The 18,643-nt window shown below is 39.6% G+C and overlaps 1 long non-coding RNA gene and 1 other non-coding gene across 2 annotated transcripts; both read right to left on the bottom strand.

Moving 5' to 3' along the window:
• Positions 1-249: 249 nt before the first annotated feature.
• Positions 250-352, bottom strand: LOC127485016 (U6 spliceosomal RNA). Its single transcript, XR_007912223.1, has one exon. It is a non-coding gene; the product is annotated as a U6 spliceosomal RNA (small nuclear RNA).
• Positions 353-5,049: 4,697 nt separating this feature from the next.
• Positions 5,050-18,411, bottom strand: LOC127484911 (uncharacterized). Its single transcript, XR_007912136.2, has 3 exons — positions 18,220-18,411; positions 6,985-7,055; positions 5,050-5,610 (listed from the first exon to the last, which is right to left on the bottom strand). It is a non-coding gene; the product is annotated as an uncharacterized lncRNA (long non-coding RNA).
• Between the last annotated feature and the right edge of the window lie 232 nt (positions 18,412-18,643).

The following is an 18,643-nucleotide window of genomic DNA, read 5'->3' as shown; positions in this document are numbered from 1 at the left end:
TGTTGAGCCGCGGCGCTGGCCCAACATGTATTTTTAAAAGCTAAATCTCTGTTCTTTTTTGAAAATAATTTGTTTATCCTCTCATAAATTTGATGTGCATACACAAATGTAAATACACATATATAGGACTTTCCCTCATGCTTATTTTTATAAAATAACTTCCAGAGATACATGTTACTCTGCAACTCGTTTTTCCTCACTTAATAATCCATCAAATGGATATTATTTGCTTTTTTATAAGTATTTTTTTAAAATATGGAATGCTTCATGAATTTGCATGTCATCCTCGTGCAGAGGCCATGCTAATCTCTGTATCGTTCTAATTTTAGTATACGTGCTTTTTGTTAGGTACTCAGTAAATGCTAATTTAAATATTTGTTTATGAAATAATACCATAAAACTTACTTGTAATAGCTATTGAAATATAATTCACATAATCACAATTCACCATGTAAGTATAAACTTCAATAGTTTTTAGTATAGTCAGAGTTATATAATAATCATCACAAACAATTTTAGAACATTTCATCACTGCCAAAGGAATCTCATATACTTTAATAAGTGCCTTTCATATCCTCCCAACACCCAACCCTTCATAAGCCCTGGGAAATTACTTGTCTACTTTGTTTCTACATAGATTTGTTTGTTCTTGACATTTCCTATAAAAGGAATTATGCAATATATGGTCTTTTGTGACTGGTTTCCTCCATTCAGCATGTTTTCAGGTTTCAACCATGTTAGAGTATGTACGAAGCTTCACTCTTTTTTATTGGTGAATAATATTCTATGTATTGGCATACTACATTCTATATATCCATCAGTTGATGGACATTTGCATTGTTTCCACTTTTTTACTGTTACAAATAATGCTAATATACACATTCATGCATATCACTTCTTCTTAAACCCCCAATTTCCTTGTTGTCTGTTGACCTCTCTCTAGTATGTGTTGTTGTCCAGTCACACCAACCCCAAGTAAATCCTCTTCCATACCCCATGTTTCAGGAATGCCTACTCCTCAGTAGAACCTTGGAGACCCTAGTTTAGGGATGTGTCTTTGTGATCCACACTAGGTCTACATGTTTTATGATAGGTGATATTACCAGACATGAATTTTACAAATAGCCAGGTTTTTTTCCCAAGAACAAAATTAAATTTGTACTATCCTGACAAATTGGAGGCATCCTGAAGTAAAGGAGTAATGGTTTAAATTGTATTTTCCATTCAGATCTCTTACTGTGTCAAATATCCAGAGTGTCAAATATTCAGCTCTCTGGGATACCTGGATAGCCTGTAGACTTCCCCAAAAAGCATGCTCAAGATGGCCTTCATCCTACCCCCTACAAACCCATTCTGACTCTTCCCTACAAAAATGGAAGGCACCACTGCACATCCTGTCACCCAAGCCAAAAAACTGACAAGTGCCCTAGACTTCCCCAAGAATCTATTTTGCATATAATCAATGGCCTAAAGCACATCAAGCTATCTGAAATTGTCCCCATAATTCGTCTTCTTCTGTGTCCTGCTACTACAATACTAGAAGCTATCACAATATCCTGCTGTATACCATAACCCCTCGAAACACACAGTGTTCCATGTTGCACTATTTGCTTTCCTTATGGTTTCCTGCCCAGTCTTGTGTGTCTGGTTAATATTAAGTCAACTTTTAAGACCAAATTCAAATGTTACCTTCTTTGGAATGCCTTTTCCTTACTTTCCATTTATATCAGGTGAGTTTTCCTACTTTTCTGCCCTTTGGCACCCTGTTCTTACTTTCATTGTAGCTGGCACAACATTCCAGTGTAGTTTTTGGTTTAACCATCTATGTCATTTTAATTTGATTTAAAAATCCTTCCTTCTTTTTTTTTATCACAGTAGCTCACATGTTATTAATACTAAATAAATGTTGTTTAATGAACGAATGAATAACTAAACTCATACATAAAAAAGAAAGATTTGGATGAATGATCAGTTTTTGATCAAATATACAAATATATTTGAGGAACTTCCCTTCTTATTACATCCCATTTATTTATTTGAAACATCAGTCTTAAAGATTAGAGTGCTTATCTAATATGTCCTTGTTTTCATCTTTGCTTCCTCCATGTGATTTGATAAATTTTAATGGTTGAATTTTGAATAATAAGAGGGACTCCTTGAAGTGTGTGTAATAAGTCCATTAATAGTAATATCTAATTAAGAAGCATTTTTAAATTAGCAAATTAATAGAATAAATCCATTAAGTTTCCATTAAACTCTCCATGAAAGTGAACACTGTGCATTTGTTAAAGGCTTCTTAATGAAATATCATTAACCCAAATACTTTAGAAATTAATATGAAACTCTACACACAGAATAATGTCTTATAGAAGTATATGCCTTGTTATGTAGCCCCACGGTCAGTGCTCATCAATTCTATAAGTTTATCACACTGAAGAGATTGAATTTCATGCTTTGCTAAAGATTAATAGAAAAATATCATTAGAGTTGTGCACATTATTTATTAATCTAGAGAAATGACACTCTTTTCCTGGCAAAAAGAACTTTGGAAATTAAATTATTTTAGAGAATTTCAAACTTCTCATCAAAGAGAAACAAAAACAAGTGAGAAAATAAATGAACAAGGAGGAGATACTAAGTATTTAAGTGTTTATGAGACATTCTTCCCATAGTTCTGTAGGTTTACAGGAAAAAGGAAAGAGTAATTTACTTTATGTATTCTACGAAAGAAAGCACTAAGCAAAATATTAAATTGTTACTTCTGTGTCAATAGGTCAAATGTCACCTTTTCTTGAAACTTCTTTGATATGTTGGATAATTTTAAGAATTTAATAAATTCATGGTAGCTCTGAAAAAGGCTTGAGGGCCACCACCAGACCACATGGTTTGTGGACTATCTCAAAGTCTGAAAAATGGAAATGGATGGATGGAAAAAGCAGAGGTGAAAACCTCTCAATTCCGCCTCCCCCCCAAATGGCAGAGGAGAGGGCAGAGAAGAGAGTGGGTGGGATGTCACAGGAGAGTTTTGCATTCCCACTCACACACTACACATAAGGTGGAATCAAGGCACACACAGAATATGGGAGGTAGGAGGGAGTGGTGCCAGGGGAGCAGTGATACTCTATTCCTGAGGAGACCTTCACTGATACTGATCAATTTATATTGTCAGTTATAGGTAGGAATGGACAACAAAGAATCATTAAAAGCACCGAAAGCTCTGAAATGCAAATTAGCATAGCAATGAATCCACAGGGAGCAGAGTTACATATGAATGTGTATATATAGGAAATGAATAGGAATTTTAAAATGTCTCATTAGGGGCCGGCGCTGTGGCTCAATAGGCTAATCCTCCACCTTGCGGCGCCGGCACACCGGGTTCTAGTCCCGGTCGGGGCGCCGGATTCTGTCCCGGTTGCCCCTCTTCCAGGCCAGCTCTCTGCTATGGCCAGGGAGTGCAGTGGAGGATGGCTCAGGTGCTTGGGCCCTGCACCCCATGGGAGACCAGGAAAAGCACCTGGATCCTGGCTCCTGCCATCGGATCAGCGCGGTGCGCCGGCTGCAGCGGCGGCCATTGGAGGGTGAACCAACGGCAAAGGAAGACCTTTCTCTCTCTGTCTCTCTCTCACTGTCCACTCTGCCTGTCAAAAATTAAAAAAAAAAAAATGTCTCATTAGGAATCTGAGGAATTTAAAAAGTGTTACCCTTATTAAAAAGAACACACAGCTTAAATAAGAGTCTATCAAAAACCAGGACCTTCTTGGTAATTAGAAAACACTGCAACCCCACTTCTGGGTATATATTCTAAAGAACTGAAATCAGGATCTCATAGAGAAGTCTACACTTCCATGTTCATGTAGCATTACCGACAATAGGTAATATATGGAAGCTCCCTAAATGCTCATCAATGGACGAAAGGATAAAGAAAATGTGTATATAGATACAATGGTATATTATCCAACCTTGGAAGGAAATCTTGCCATATGTAACAACATGGATGAACCTCAAGACATTATGTTAAGTGAAATAAGCCAGTCACAGAAGGAGAACTACTGGAAGATTCCACTTATGTGAGGTCTATAAAATAGTCAAACTCAAAGTAGTGGTCGCCAGGGCTAGGGGGAGTGGGCAATGGGAAATTGCTGTTCAGTGGATATAAATTTCATTTATGCAGGATGAATAAATTCTAGAGGTCTGCTGTACAACTCTGTGCCTTAAAAATATAAGAGGGTCAATTTGAGTGTTTAGCGTGGTGGTTAAGATGTTGATTAAAATACTGGTTAAGATGTCCATATTGGAGTGGTTGCATACCTGGCTTTTGCTCTTGACTCCATCTCCCCATTGATGCAGGCCCTGGGAGGCAGCAGTGATAACTCAAGTCATTGAGTTCCTGCCACTCATGTGGGAGACCAGGATTGAATTACCAGTTCCCTGTTTCGTCCCAGCTGTTATGGGCATTTGGGGAATGATTCAGCAGATGGAAGTGTTCTCTCTCTCTCTCTCTCTCTAAAATACAAAAAATTTAAAATATCCCACATTAATTTTCCTTACCATCACAAGGAAACTTCTGGAGGTGGTGGATATGTCCATCACCTTGGTTGTGGTGATGATTTCATAGGTGTATGCCTAGGTCAAACTCAACTAATTGCATATATCAAATATGCATATATAAATATATAAAACCTCAAAAGGCTGTTAAAATATAACTATTTTATTTACTTATTAGAGTTGCTATTGACATTAGACATATCTAACAAGAGAATATATAATTTAGATGAGAAAATTGTGGAATGTTTCCAGAAGAAGAAATTAAAACAAAATAGAGGTTAAATTTTTGACAGGAAAAATAAGAGGAATGAAATAAAGAAGAGCCTATGCCATGTGATCAGAAAGCATGGTAAAAGGAAATATAATTAAGAAAAACATAGAAGAACATTCCCCTGAAGTGAAAACTCGAATTCTATCATTGGCATTGACCACAGGGAGGAAATCAGATTTCCTTCCAGTTTGTGATGTCTTGGCAGTGCCTCCTCTTGGCCAAACACACTGGAAACCAGCTGGCAAGGAAGCACAGACACTGCAGGGTCACAGAGAAAAGAGAGGAGGAGCCAATGGACCAGGCAACTCACACTCATTGGTCAGTGTTCATTGTGTAGTTGGTGCTCTTCTAGACACTGGAATTTGACAGCAAACAAGATAAACTACTTCCCTGCTAAGTGTAGGGTCTCAGGATTCTGAAAGGAAAGCAAAAGCCACTCCAGGCATTCAAGGAATTTAATGCAACAATTAAGTGTTACAAAACAACAAGAAGGGTAGGAAGAGCCAGAACAGACTCAAACTAACTCCTGTTCTCTCACTAGGTTTCTTGGGTTGAAGACAGACGTCGGTGTTACTGCTGATTGAAGTCCGATGTTCCTGTCCCTGCAGATAGGGTCAGGAATTGCAGGGAAGTGGTGCTAAGTCTCACCTGTGCTGTGAATCTGCCCGCCTTTGCCAAGAAAGAAGGGTGGGTCTACTTCACTCTTCTAAATCTCAGTGATTCCCATTTGCGGAGACTGGAATGGCCTACTATCTGCAAGGGACTCAGGAGATGTAGTTTCACATTAGCAGCCCCTGTGATGGAGTAGAGGGCACAGAACATGGTGAACGGGGGGTGGTGCTGACTACCAACAGATAACTCTGAAAAACAGCTGCTGTGAAGTTAATAAGCAGATATATAAAGACAGGTATGTTTAGTGGTGCAGAGAAGGGTCAAGAGGGATGGCACTATTCTTTCAGAGAGAGTGGCTAAGAGTAGTTGCTCTGTGGAGATGGAACTGAACAGATTTTAAAGAAATGAGGTTTGATCCATGGCATTCTCTAGGGGCAGAACATTTTTTGCAGAGGGGCCAGCAGTGCAAAGGTCTTGAGACAGGGACATGTGTGGCAGGGTAAAGGGGCAGCAAGGTAGCAGAGCGATTGGAGTGGCATGAGACAGGAATGGATGGTAAGTGAGGCAAATAGAGAGGCAGCCATGGGCTGAATCAGAGTCTTGTGGGCCATGGGAAAACTTGGTATTTTATTCTGTGTTATCTGGAGCCACTGGAATACTGGCAAACAGTTGTATCTGAATTTGATATATACTAAAAATACATTGTTGAGACTTCTGGGGCAGGTAGAAGGACTTTAGGAAACAAGACTGGAAGCAAAGACACCATGGGGGAGCTATTACAGAATTCATGTGAGAAAGTTGATGGTGGTAGTGGTAGCAAGAGGTGGTGGAAAGGGTTGGATTCAGGGGTATTTTCAAATTTGAGCTGATGGGGTTTGAGTGATGACCTTTTTGGGGGCAGGAGAGAAGGAGAAGGTTCAGATTTGATTTCAAGTCCCTAAATAAATGCTGGGAACATTAGGGAGAATAGGTGTGTGAGGGGAAATCAAAGGGCAAGTTTATGTAGGTCAATTTTGAGATGCCTATAAGACATCCAGATGGAGATATTGAGTGATTGGTGAGATACACATGTCTAGAGTTCGGGGGGGGGGGTGAGGCCAGGTTAAAGGTAAGTGTTTAGAATGTATCACCATATACCTGGCCCTTCAGCCATGGTGCCAAGTGAGACTCTCTGGGTTTGGTTATTATTCAAGGTAGGTGCACTGAGTAAAAATCTATATGTGCTTCTTATTTTATAACTCACTTTTGAATTATTTAGAGTTACTTCTGGCATAAAATAACAGATCCTGCTAAAGGAAGGAACTCTGAAATGAATCTCCAATTGCTTATACAGTGTATGCAATTCAGCAGAATATAGGTCTCCTTATATGCACATAATTGGAGTTTCATTTAATCTTCCTCTTTCCAATAATCTAATCTTTCATCATTTCCAGGAATGCCTCTTCTACAGTTGACATTTCTAGAAGTTTGTGTGATGTCTACTCAACAAATTCTCCTTTATATATGATCATATTACCAAATTTGTGCTAAAATCCCAAATCCAATACGCTCCTTACCTTATTTCCTACAGGTTCTCTGGCTTGCAAGAGAAAGTAGATTTTTCTCTCCTCAGAGACACTTGCTAAAGCTGCATTAAGAAGAAAAGAATGAAATCTGTTTGATCTCAGAGACATGCTGTTTTGTAGATAATGAAAACAAATGAAGCATAACAGTTAATTTTGTTCTTTCTAGCACAGATGGGGCCTCCTGTTAAAGAAATCTCTCAATCAAATAAATTCTTTTATTTGACACCAAAGACCTGGAGAATTAGACAGCTAATGTGGTCACCCTCTCTATTTTCATTTAAAGATAGATAAGCAAGGACAACTCATATTGCTACCCAACTTCCATCATTCTCTGAGCTCTGGACATTTTGCATTCCTAGACCTCTGATCATCATTGCCTATTTTTAAACAAAAGGCTGGAAAATTCTTCTTCTTTATAGCCCATAAGATAGATATCAGCACCGGACAAAAAAAACACCAGAGACCTTCATGTTTTAAATGGCTTGTCTCTCCAAAGTTTCAAGGTCACATTCTTTTGGTTTTGGAAAAAAAACCAAAAAGGTCAGTGCAAACATAAATGATTTGCAGCAAAGAGAAATACCAAGTAAACACAGCCAAAGGGAAGCCCAGGGAACTGGGGGAAAAGCAGGAGTGGGAGGTGAGCTAAATATCAGTGGACGGATTATGAAATAGGAATTTCACATGCATATAACGTCTTCTGGAAATCATTATGAATCTAGTTTGCAAAAGCATAAGCACAATGACCTCAAAGCCAACATCAGACAAGAGAGAATATTTTCACAAAATTATTCTATCATGCTTTGAATGTCTTGCTCATGAATCCTCGACCATTTGAATGACCTTGTGTAGAGATGAGAAATCCTGAGAATCTAAGAGGACGTGTGATTTGCTCATGTTATGCACAGACATCCCTCCATGTCCAGATTAAAGGTTCAAGACTGTCACTGCTGGCCAATGATTATCCAGAATTCTCCCTGATATTTTCCTGGGGACATATCAGCATTATTCACAGATAATTATGTACAATTATTTTTGTTTATGCAAGGAAGATTATACAACACATAATATTCAGCAATAACTGGTCTATTTTCATAAGATAACATACTTGTCTTTCCATCTCAATATATGTGGCTCCAATACATTCATTCTTTTTAAAGACTGTATCATATTCCCTTAAATCAGTGGCTCCTAACTGGGTGGGAGAGGGTGTGATTTTGCTCTCCATGGGATAGTTGTCAATGTCTGGAGATGTGTCTGTCACAACAGAGCAGAAGGTGCTAATGGGTAGGGGCCAGGGGTGCTGCTCAGTATCCTACAGTGCACTGGACAGCCCTTACCATCAAGAATGATCTATGGCCCAAATGTCAGCATCACTGAGGCTGAGAAACCTTGAAAATGGCCGTATCACAATTTACTAAACAAATGCTCTATTGATGGACATTTGGAGTATTCCTTATTTTTTCTTCTATAGAAATAGGGCACACATGTTTGTATATCATTCCAAATATTACTTTAGGACATATACCTAGAAGAATAATTTCCTGGTCAAAGATTGTGCTACCAAGAGGTTATATATGTTGCCAACTTGAACTACAAAAGATTATATGAATTGATATTTCTTCCAAGAATTTGTAAGGTGAGTGGTTCCTTAAATACTTTTCAACCTCTGTTGAGTATTATTTACCTTTCAAAGCTTTGCCAAACTTTCTGATATCCAGGTTTCCACTTCTCTATTGTTATTTGAAATGTATTGTTATTGAGTTTAACCATATTTTCAAATGTACATTGGGTATTGGTCTTTAGGTTTTTCTTGTTCTGTTGTGATTTTCTATTCATATCCTTGGCGATTTTCCTATTTGGTTCATTGTTTTATGATTTGAAAAAACTCTGTTATATGTTACAAATATTATTCCCAGTTTGTCATGTTTGATCACTTTTAATTTTTTGGACATGTGGAAATGTCATAACGTATAGAAGAAAATTTAACTTTCTTCAAATGCTTCCTCATGGAGTTCATATGATGCTTAGAAATGCTTTCCCCACCTCAAGACTATAAAAATACATATTTACGTTTTCTTCTAGCAGTTTCCCATTTCTTTTTTTGTGTGTTTGTCAGTTCTCCACCTAATCCTTTATATCTAGCTCAACTTGCTTCAGTGTAAATAATGTTAACCCACTGACTTCTCCTAATACAGCTATCACAGCTTCACAGGAACAAGTCAAGTGGAGATTCTCACTGCAGAGAATCAACTCTTAACCTCACCATCTGTAATCCATTTTGGAACAGTAGCCAAGTCTCTCCATAACATTATTTACAGGCAGGAATGATATTTAACACTTTTTAAGTATTAAGCTTGTTAAGCTTAAGAATTTATTAGATTTTTGCATTATTTCTATATTTCATATTATTTTATTTACTCATACTCTTTCATTTAGTCACATTTGATGTTGTTTTATTTTATCTTCATATCACACTTCAAAGCAGGTTATGTTGTTCCCCCACTTTACAGATGAGGCACAGTTTAGGCTGTCAGCTTGCCTGTACTTTTCTTAAAAACAAGGACAGCAGGGTCAGCACTGTGGCATAGCAGGTAAAGCCTCTGCCTGCAGCACCAGCGTCCCATATGGGTTTAAGTTTGAGTTTCGGCTGCTCCACTTCTGATCCAGCTCTCTGCTATGGCCTGGGAAGGCACTAGAAGATGGTCTAAGTCCTTAGGTCCCTGAGCCTGCATGGGAGACCTGGAAAAAACTCCTGGCTCCTGGTTTTGGATCAGCACAGCTCTGGCCGTAGTGGCCATCTGGGGAGTGAACCAGCGGATAGAAGATCTCTTTCTCTCTCTCTGCCTCTCCTTCTCTCTCTGTGTAGCTCTGACTTTCAAATAAATAAATAAATCTTAAAAAGAAAAAAAAAACAAGGCCTGCATTTCAGTGTTGGGCAGATATAATGTATTACACAAAAATGCTTGGTTGGATTAAGGTCACACTTTACTATGTAAAGATGAGCAGGTGGTAGTCAACCAACGGATGGAAGACTCAAACTCTCTCTCTCTCTCTCTGCTTCTCCTTCTCTCTCTGTGTAACTCTGCCTTTCAAGTAAATAAATAAATAAATAAATCTTTTTTTTTAAAAAACATGTTGTATGTTTTTCCATTCTTAAGAGAAGGGCAAGTTATACAATTATATTTTACAAAGCAATACATAAATGTGTAAAAACAAACAAAAATGCAGTTCCAAGCCTTAAGCCTCCTTAAAGGAGTGATAAACCCCGCTTTCTCTTGCCCGTCCTTCATTGAATGCCCACTCCGGCCCTACAATTCATCCAAGTCCAACCCAACCCTGTATCCATGGATAGAAGATTCAACCATGCTTAAAATGGAGAGAGAGAGAGAAAAAAATCTATCTATCTATCTATCTATCTATCTAGCCAGCTCAGAAGGCTGCCCATCCCACAACCAAGTGTGGAATGGATGAATAGATAGCTAGACAGACAGTTTTTTATGACCACCTGCTCAAGTGATATGAGGAGATCTTCAGACACATGCCCCTTGGACTTCAAATTGAATTCCTAGGGCCAGCGGGGGATAGATTCTAATTTTGTGAGTGGTCAGTGTTATTACCATTATTTTGGAAAGAAAATTACTCTATGAGAAAATGCCAGAAGTACCTCCAAACAGAACCCTTTCTGTATTCATGGCTAGTTGCATCCATAACCATCAGACAAGAGATAAAAATTGATAAAACTACAGCCTTGGGGATATAATTTTATCCCTGAGGTCTCTCAAAGCCCCAGCTTTATATAAATTTTCCATCACTCCCTCAGCCAGCTGTTCAATGTACAAGAAACTATTTCCCTGATGGGTAACGAATCTCAGGGTAGAAAACATATTCAGAACAAAATTACAGAATTGTACTTCTTCCTCAGTAAAAATTCATTTCTTTTCTTCCTTTAACAGAACCTCCACAGCTGAGTCTAAATAAGTTTCCAGTCAGATGTCCTTTTGAAAACAAGGCCTTTGGGGCTGGTCTCACACACAGCGCAAGGTTCTGTTAAGCCTGTTGTCTCAGTAAGTGGTTTTGTTTTCCTGAATTCTCAAGCCTTGAATCTTTTAAATTTGCCCTTTCTCTGGATTTACTACTGAGTGCAGTCCGCTGGGTGGTTCTTCCCAGTTGTGACAGTAGTCAATTCGCTGGTTTGTCTTTGCCACTTAGGGACTGAGCTCTGTTCTGGAATCTGTTCTGAACTAAGCCCTGGATATCAGAAGATGTATTGGATGGATGGAAGTGGCTGAAAACTAGAGAATAGCAATTAGAAGCCGTGTTTGAGGTGCTTATATGTTCTAGTAAGAGAAAAGCCCAATGCAAACTGACATTAAAATAGGACATGGTAGTTGATATAGCTTCAAGTTAGTAATGAATGGCCTTCCAAACAACTCCATGTGTATTATTTCACATTAGGCTCCAGCAATCCCCTTAGGCAAATTGGTTATGCCAATATTTCAACTGCAAAAGCCCCATTCACAAGGTGAGTTGCCATGTGGCCACTAGGTGGCGAGGTGAGATCCAGATTGAGGCCTCTGGTCCCTAGTTTTGCACCTCGCCACTCCCTGGGTTAAGTGTTCAAAGTGGGAAAGAATAAGCAGAGAAGACAAAGTGGGAAAGTAAGGAGGGAGGAGGCCCCGGAACATTTCAATCCAAGGTCTCTGGCCTCACCTATCATAATTGGAACACTTCCATTCAGCCAAGCAAAAAACTCCAGTGAGAAAGGGCAGAAGAGAGTCACGCTTTATATTGAACTACATAAAATGACTTGGGCCAGTCTCTTGAACTTTCCCCTGCTGCCTTCACAGCTGAAAACAGCTGTCTCTTGATTTCTAAGTTTTTTTTTTTTTTCACAAAACAGAATAAAAAAAAAAAAACCAAAACCTCCACTCCAGGAGTTTTAGTCAATTCAAACATGTCAATGGCTCCTGCTTCTGGTTTTGACCATGATGTGCTTTGTGTCGCCTGCTAGCTTATACAGCAAAAGCTCTCCTGGAGATCTAGCTCAACTGGAGCTACAAAGGAGTTATTGGGAGAAGGAGGAATGCGAGAAAATGAAGAAGGGGCTATGTAGTTCTATAATCCATCCACATAAAACAATTTGTCTCTGGGTGAATGGTGTGGCATATTTGATTAAAAGTCTTTCCAAAATGACCTTTTCTCCACCGGCATGTGCTATGCGTCTTTCAGAACCTGAGAAGGGAGACTTGATAAGAAAGGGTAAGCCTTGACATTGCTTTTGGGGTACAATTCACTTGACAAACATGCAGACCCCGGTGCAGGGCTTCAGAGGCAGTGAGGAGGGCAGAAATCCCAGCCAAAACCTCTTCAGGGCTGCCTGGGCGGAGTTTCTTGAGTTTGTTGACTTCTTGCACAGCTGTGTGTATGTGTGCTTGGGGAAGCAGAGAGGACACTTTCTTTCTTTTCAAAAAATATTATTTATCTGAGAGGCAGAGAGAGAAATAGAGCTCTGATTTACTGGTTTCCTCCTCAAATGCTAAGACAACTGGGGCTGGTCAGGGTTGAAGTTGAGAACTGGGAAATCCATATCTCCCACATGAGTTGCAGGGACCCAAGTTCTTTAGCCATTACTGCTGCCTCCCATGATGAACATTAACAGGAAGCTGGAGTCAGGAGCTGGAGTGAACTTGAACCCAGATACGTTGATATGGGATGCAGACATCCCAAACTGGCATTAAGCTAAAAGCCTACCCCAGAGGAAACTGAATCTTGACTTTAATCTTGGATAATAAAAGCTACTAATCCAGACATATCACATACACAGAAACGATAATTTGAACTTAAAAGGACTCAACTCTTAGGACATAAAAATATTTTGGGTATCCTAGCACATAGATATATGCATGAGAGTACTTCAGAATGTTCATGCAAAAATGGAATTAAGGTCTAGCGCTGTGGCTTAATAAGCTAAACCTCTGCCTGTGGTGCTGGCGTCCTATATGAGTGCCAGTTCAAGTCCTGGCTGCTCTACTTGCAATCCAGCTCCCCTCTGCTTATGGCCTGGGAAAACAGTGGAGGATGGCCCAAGAGCTTGAGCCCCTGCACCTGCGTAGGAGACCTGGAAAAAGCGCCTGGCTCCTGGCCTTGGATTGGCTCGGCTCTGGCCTTTTTGGCCATTTGGGGAGTGAACCAGTAGATAGAAGACCTTTCTCTCCCTCTCCCTCTCTCTGTAACTGTACCTCTCAGATAAATAAATAAAAATATTTTAAAAAATGGAATAAAAAGAGAAGTTTATCTTGGTACAAATTTTTTCTTGAAATCCATAGATAGTTTTTTCATCATAGGCATTTTTTCATGAACATTTGGAATACCATTTTTTGGCATAGATTTAAGTTTTTCTTGTACCAAAATAAACTTAATTCTATCTCCGTGAACTTTTGAAGCACCCTTGGACTTTAATATACATACACTCTCCTATCTTCATATTTTTGTGTAGACTTTAACTTGGACATTTTTATTTATTTTTAATGTATTTGCAATATGGGTTTGACATAGGCAAGTATTTAAGAAGTATTACTTGTGAAGAATTTTTATATTTTTATATTCTTGCCCTACTGAAACTTAGAAGTTCAATGAGAAGACCTACACACGATGGTAGGCCCTTATAGACTAGGTTTTAAGAGCCCTCTGGAAAAGATTCTGGAGTGTTTCTGAAATTACACCCAGCCACAGGACTGCAACAGTTTCTGTCAGTGGTTGCCAGCTGCTTTCTGCATTTTAAAATGAGGCTACTAAGGTCCAGAGAGATTGAGGAGCTTTCATTGCAGCAAAAAGAAATGATCCCCTATCTGTGCCTAACACTGGGTCTCCAATTGCTGTAGTGAACTAGTGTTCTCATTTCAAGCCATCTATTATTCGAATTTCATAAGAAGATGATCACACACAGATGGGAAGGGATAAAAAGGCTGCAACATTTGGCTTTTTACAAGTATAGCTTTTCTTTTTCCCTTTTTTTTTTTTTTTTTTTTTTTTTTACAGGCAGAGTAGACAGTGAGAGAGAGAGACAGAGAAAGGTCTTCCTTTACCGTTGGTTCACCCTCCAGTGGCTGCTGTGGCTGGCGCACCGCGCTGATCCGAAGGCAGGAGCCAGGTGCTTCTCCTGGTCTCCCATGGGGTGCAGGGCCCAAGCACTTGGGCCATCCTCCACTGCACTCCCTGGCCACAGCAGAGAGCTGGCCTGGAAGAGGAGCAACTAGGACAGAATCCGGTGCCCCGACCGGGACTAGAACCCAGGGTGCCAGCGCTGCAGGTGGAGGATTAGCCTAGTGAGCCGCGGTGCCGGCCACAAGTATAGCTTTTCAGGGTGCAATCTGTTTATATATCAAAACTCTGAGACCCAGAGCAGAGGTGGAAGAGAGGCCTCACTGAGAGATGGCATGGGCATGGGTTATGACCATATCTATCCTTTCGGCTTTGTAGGGCCCCAGAGGACTTGCTCTCACCTGGTCCCCCGTGTTAAAGAAGGGAGGGTTTGTGTGTCTTCTTTCTGTTTCTCAGCAGCTTACAATCATTTATTCTGGTGCTCACAAGTCTGTGGTTGTGAGCAACTAGACTGAGCTAGTCCAGTATCTAGGATCCAGATTCCAAGTTTTAGGTTCCAGACCTCAGGGTTCAGGCTATAGCTGCAAGTCAGTTCTATCTGGTATGTGTCTGATTGCACATGAACTGGTGGCTACCCACGACACGTGGTGAACTCTGCATGTCTCATTCAGGAGCATACGTTTGCCAGGAACCATCTATGTGGGATACTTCTTCTCGTGGCAGTGCACCAGACTGTGAAAGGATAAACTCAATAGAGTGAATACATTTTGTGTTAGTTGCATCATATCTCCAAACACCCTATTGTCCAAAGCGAGTTTCATAGACAGACACCAAGGCAAGGGATCATAAAAGTAACCCTGCCCTCTAAGTGGATTTGGTAAGGGTGTGTATATACAATGCTACTTCAGATGAGCGGAGAATTGGGGGCAAAGAATTCTATCTTCCATAAATAGTAATCATCACCATGTCCTGAAATTGGTTTCCTGTATATACTCAAAGCAGACTGATTGGCTTGAGAATAGAGGCCAGTTCTGACTCACCTCTAGCATATGACTTGCATTTATAAGAGGTACTGGATAAATTATACTAGAAATGAGTTAGCCAAGAAATTATTCTGGAACCAAAAAAGAATACGGAATTATTTCTCTAGAAGACTCATGGGGTTGGGGAGAGAAAAGTAAGGGAAAGGGACAGCCACTGCTTTGTGATGGTGATTGACTGCTGCAGAGTTTCTCCACACTCCTCCCCCTCTTTATTGATCTTCACTCTTTATGGCAGGTGTTAAGTTTGTCAGCTTTGGAAGCTATTGGTTCATCTCACCAAAGCCCATCATGGCAGGCGAAGTCTTTACTCTGACTTTCATCTCGCCATCCTTCCCAACACCTGCATGGATGCTTGCTGTTTTTGTTTTTATAAACAGAACAGCAATGTTCCCCAGGAAAACACATTTTTTGCTTTTGATGAAACAACTTGAAATTAGATGGGCCCCTAAAATAAGATGTGATTGTCTTGAGGCTTTCTGTTCCCCTGTGAAACTGACAAGAAATTGAAATTCCAGTTTTCTATTTTGCTCTGTGATCCTGGGCCTCAAAACATGCTACTTCTAATGCTAAACTAACAACTAGATATGCCTCTTGATACTGTACATCTTAGGATTTTTTGCAACGTTACAGGAGACCTGGAGGATGTCAGTCTTCATTGGTGGAATAAACATAAGCTATTTATGTAGTACCTACTTTTTCCTTCCTTAAAGTATTCAAAGACTAATTAACTCTGCAATACCTATCTGTGTCTGGAAGGAAACACTGTTGGGTACCTGACACATCCCCTGGGCATCCAGGATTCTTGTATCTGCTGTGGTAGGTATGGAATAATTGACCCACAAAGATGTTTATCTCCTCATCCTTGGAACCTGTGAATATGTGACTTTACATGGAAAAGGGGACTTTACTGGTGTGATTAGGTTAAGGATCTTGCGATGGGAGATGGTCCTGGATTACCAAGGTGAGCCCAATGTCATCACAGGGGTTCTTATAAGAGGAAGGCAGGAGCAGAATCAGAGAGGGAGACTCCATGACAGAGGCAGTAGAAGACAAACACACCTCCCAAAGGCTTCTGCCCTCAAAGACTGTGCTCCCAAGAGGTCTGAGGGTGTTCTCTGGCTATTGAAGCAGACTTTGGGCCCTGCCCATAGCAGTCATCTATCCAATGGCCTACCCTGAAGTGGCTTCCTTCCTTTTCCATCTCACTTCTCCACTTCCCTCCGCAGTGCCAGGGACTGTCTCCCCAATATTTTACTTGTCTCAGAGTCTATTTATTGGGGAGCACAGCCCAAGACACACACTGTTCCTCTCCTCATGCATGCATGTCCCTGGAAAATCACTGAGGTATGGAAGAAAGAGTGGCTGGGAAGCAGCTTGACGTGTATAGCTTTGAGAGTCCAAATGGATGGATGGTGAGGACCCTCTCTGGTAGAGATGGGGCAGTAGTTTGTAAGACTCTTTCTAGTATTTTTAGAGGAAGATAAGGCAAGTATTTATCCATAAAAATTTGATAAATAAGAAGCTGTAGAATGATAATAAAAGTTTAATTGGATCTCCAGAGAAGGAAATAATCAATTTACTTTAAAATTTGCTTATTAATTTTATGATATTTACTTATCACATGGGGTTTTCTAGGGGCCTTAAAAATTAGAAACACCATGCATGGGTATTGTTGCCTTCCTGTATCAACAGGAGGAAAAAAGGTAGTTTCAACCTATGTGAAGGAAATATGAAAAATAAATGCCATATTCAGATTTTAGGAAAAATCATTTTGCAAGCAACTAAAATGGAGAGCTTCATGTGCACATCCTGAAGTTGGCCTGTTAGTATTAAAATAATAACTTAGAATTTGTAGCTCTTTACAGAGCTGCATCCTGTCTTTTATCTCAGGCAATCCAAATGCTACATTTAGAGGTACAGGTCCTGTTGTATAGGTCCTTTAACAGCCATGACAAGGGGGTGTTGATGCAATAGAGCAAGGGGTGCAATAGAGCAACATTCAGAAAAAGCAACCTTTACCATCAGTCCTTCAATTACTCCACCTTATCAGCAAAAGCAGTTGGCAACAAGAATGTGAGCTTTGCTCTGTGTAGAATTGCTGTTTTTACAAGGGATTCTTCATATGCTATTTTCTTACTCCAGAACAAGGCCCATTGCTTATTTCCAGGATTAGACTTGAGCTATGAAATGTCAGTAGTTTCATATTTAAATATTAAATGACCAAAATATGATATTTTTGAAGCTTAAGAAAGTCATGTTTCTGTTATTGTATTGATATCCTATGTAAACATCTCTCTTGTAAGTATAAATGGTCTCAGTTACATTTAGGAGATAATTTTTCTACTGATGCAATTCTATAATACAATAAAAATTACCAGTGCTATTGTTATTGCCATTTTATTGGGCACTTATTAGTGCAGCAATTTGTGTGTGTATTAGTTCACAGAATCAAAGCAATGTGAGGAGGGTACTCTTATTATGTCCAGTTTTTATATTAGAAGGCACTGAGCATCACGATAGTAATTCAACATAAATCACACAGCTTGCAAGTGGAAGAGCCAGTATTCATACACAAGAAAGAATCCATAGATTTTAAATGGCTGAAGTAACTATTTGAGAACCTTTATTTATAGGTTGATTCTAAGATGTAGAAACTTTTAATCAGAATTCTGACAAATAGAATTATTTTAATATTATTCACTACAGAACAAAGTAGTTTCGTCTGGAGTCATACTGAAGGAAATATAATTCTATACCAGTTCAACTATCCCTAATATTTTTTTGCTTCATGTTTTCTCCATAGGTATTTCACTCAAACTTAAGACATATTACTAGTGATATATTATTCTAATAAGGCCCGCATTTCTATCTCTAGCTGAGGCCTTTCTTCTAAGATTCTAATTCATGTTGCCATTTGCCACTTGTCATTTCAATGTCAATATTTCAGAGGTATTAGAAACCAAACATTTCCCAAAATTCAATAATTTATCTTTCTCACCACCCCACACCATTCTGCAAGTCTTTCAGTGTCATGAGTTTAAAGTCATAGCATTACTATCTAACCAGTTCTCATTATACAAACCTGGGAGTCGTTCCTGGCACCTCCTTCCTCCCTACAATGTTGCATTCAATTGGTCATCATGTTCTGTTGATTCTACTTTTTGAATTCACTTAATACCTCTCCATCTCTATTTTCAACATCCTCATCTAAGTGCCCATCAACTTTTCCTTGAATCTCTGTAACAATCTTCTTCCTGGCTGATCTAGAGCCACTCTTGGGTCAAGTCTACCTTTAATTTGTGAAAATATTAGTCACAGAGGCTGGCATTGTGACACAGCAGGTTAAACCTCTGCTTATGACACCAGCATTCCGTACTGGAACACCACTTCAGGTCCCCGCTTTGCTTCCAATCCAGCGTCCTGCCAATGTATTCAGGAAGACAGTGAAAGAGGGCCCCTGACATCCATGTGGGAGACCCGAATGGAGTCTCTGGCTCCTGGCTTCA

This window comes from Oryctolagus cuniculus, chromosome X (genome assembly GCF_964237555.1).
Source record: "Oryctolagus cuniculus chromosome X, mOryCun1.1, whole genome shotgun sequence".
Lineage (NCBI taxonomy): Eukaryota > Metazoa > Chordata > Mammalia > Lagomorpha > Leporidae > Oryctolagus > Oryctolagus cuniculus.
This window is presented reverse-complemented; position numbering and strand designations above follow the sequence as displayed.